Genomic DNA, 2,306 nt, shown 5'->3' with positions numbered 1-2,306 from the left:
ATTAAATTTTGGCATACGTGCCAAGTGCCAACTAAACATACTGTTATATCATAAACATATGAACTTTGTTGGAGAATTCATGCAACCCAAACTCACTAATTTATTCATCCACACAAAACTAAAAGATAAAAGATACATTCTTCATCATTTCGGTGATATCATGCTGGTATTTATGTTGTCATCCATGAAGGTTGAAGCTTCATAATCCACAAAACTCAAAACCCTTAAAAGCTTAGCTTCGAGGAAACCAAATCAAATACCAGAAGCTTATCTTCTAATTGAAGCCCACCAATCACGATTGAGGTTTTCACCGTCGACTTTTTGGGTTCTTTCCCTCCATCAACAAATCCCAGACACACCACATTGTGCTTAGTCGTTACCATTAAATTGCTCTCATGAATAGTCCATGTCACTCCCCCTTGAAGCTCTAAATCAATACTAGGCACGCCTGATCTCCTAATAGAGCTTGAATCATAGCATGCCTCAAATGGTGGCACTGGAGCCACTCTCTTCATCTTCCTGCTCGCAGCCTGTTTGACGAATTGTCTTAAAAACGGTTTGTAAACTGAGCTGTGCAGCTCAGTGAAAGGACTCATGGTACTAATCTTGGTACCCCCATTCCCCTTTTTGTCGATGGATAAAGGGGAGGGTTTTATGTTCACAACCTCACCGTCAATCTTGATCGATTTCACATCAATGAAGTCACAAGAGGCATCCCCAGTAGTAAACACTGGAGCTGTTGAGACTGGGTTGACGATCAGTGGGATGGTTTTGAGAACTTTTGGACGCATCTTGGGCACCAACGAGCATGTCACCATATCCTTTGTTGGTTGAAGAAGGCAAACAAAGAGAAAACCTGCGAGGAAGCTTATAAGCCGATGAGAGCTGTGCAGGTAACGTTAACTCCGTCCTTGCAAGGCCTATGATCCCGTCACTGCCTTAAGGTAAGCCTTCTAGAACTATGCCAGCGAATAAATCCGAAGCGGTGCAGCCAGAAAGGAAGTGAGGCACTTTCAGGTTGGGCATATGCAAAACAGCGTCACCCAAGTCACCACTGAAGATATATTTAGCCAAACTGTTTAAAATGTTATGACCACAAGTGTCATTTGAGCAACCTGGTTTAAAAGGGCCAGAACAACCAATGCATCCTGCATCTTGGGGATATTTTTTTGATTGACAGGATACAGGATGGTAGGACGATGAATTGTAGCGAGTGTGGCAGTCATACCACCGGGAAGGTCCTCCAAGATCAATCACCAGGTCCATGTTGTGTTGAGGAGTTCCTATGCCAATAGAAGCGTAGTAGAGATTGGTTGATGGATCTTTCATAATGGGAAGATTGAAGGGATGAGGTTTGGGTTTTGGTTGATGGGAAGGTGATGATGAGCATGAAAATGAGAAAATGGCTAATGAGAGGAGCAAGACGTAGAGGGTAGAAGAAGTCATTTGAACAGCTGCTAATGCTTTTTGCTATGCTCAGACAAAAGTGCAGAGCGGCTCATATATAGGCAATGCAATGCCTCTGTGTAGAGAAATCAGAGAGAGAATGAGTAAAAATCAAAGTGAAACAAGTGAGCATCGTCCACAGCAATGGTTGCCACTTGTCATAATGTTATGTTTAATATCTATTCTATCCACTAGGAACAACTTGGGCTAGGGAGGGTGTTACGGATAAATGTTGTTCGTAATCGTAATTGCTTGGGGACCGACTGGGGGAGTGATATCTATATTGAGGAAGAACCAGCGGGGAGCAGCAGCCACTGTGATCAGTGCCAAAGCTGTTGCTCTCGGCGACTATATGACGATAAATGATATAGCAATTCTGAGTATGAGCATATTGTCCAAAACAGGAAGGAAGAGCTATTCAAACCTTGATACGGCAATACAATGAGTACTCATTTGGGGAATGTGGACAAAGGATTATTGGTTGAAACAATGTTTAGTTTTAGGTGAATAATGATGGTTTGGAATAGAGAGATGTCGTTGGAACATATCCATACCAGTTAGGCTGGTGAATGGTGACGGATAGGCTTCAATACAGCGGCATTTTTTTTTTCGGGGTAAAGAATACAGTGGCATTTACGCATACACAAGTAGAGAGTTGCCCAGTTAAATATGCAGGCCTAGGACCAACTTCAACTTGGTCGGACGTGTTAACGTGTTATAGTAGACATACAACATGCAAATCCGTCCTTTTGTGGACTCCCTGCAACGCAATAACTCGTATGCCTCCCCCTCAAATTGAAAAGTAATATCTCTCGTCTTGAGTTCTCTCCTGTGTGGAGAAGAAAACGTCTCGAGATTCT

General features: G+C 42.7%; 1 pseudogene; it reads right to left on the bottom strand.

The window, feature by feature from the left end:
* Positions 1-224: 224 nt before the first annotated feature.
* LOC114750585 (basic 7S globulin 2-like) lies at positions 225-1,446 on the bottom strand (annotated as a pseudogene).
* Between the last annotated feature and the right edge of the window lie 860 nt (positions 1,447-2,306).

This window comes from Neltuma alba, unplaced genomic scaffold, assembly GCF_004799145.2.
Source record: "Neltuma alba isolate B1F8T4 unplaced genomic scaffold, ASM479914v2 tig00006532_pilon, whole genome shotgun sequence".
NCBI classification, from domain to species: Eukaryota; Viridiplantae; Streptophyta; class Magnoliopsida; order Fabales; family Fabaceae; genus Neltuma; species Neltuma alba.
Note: the sequence above shows the minus strand (reverse complement) of the source record. Positions and strands in the feature narration are given on the sequence as shown.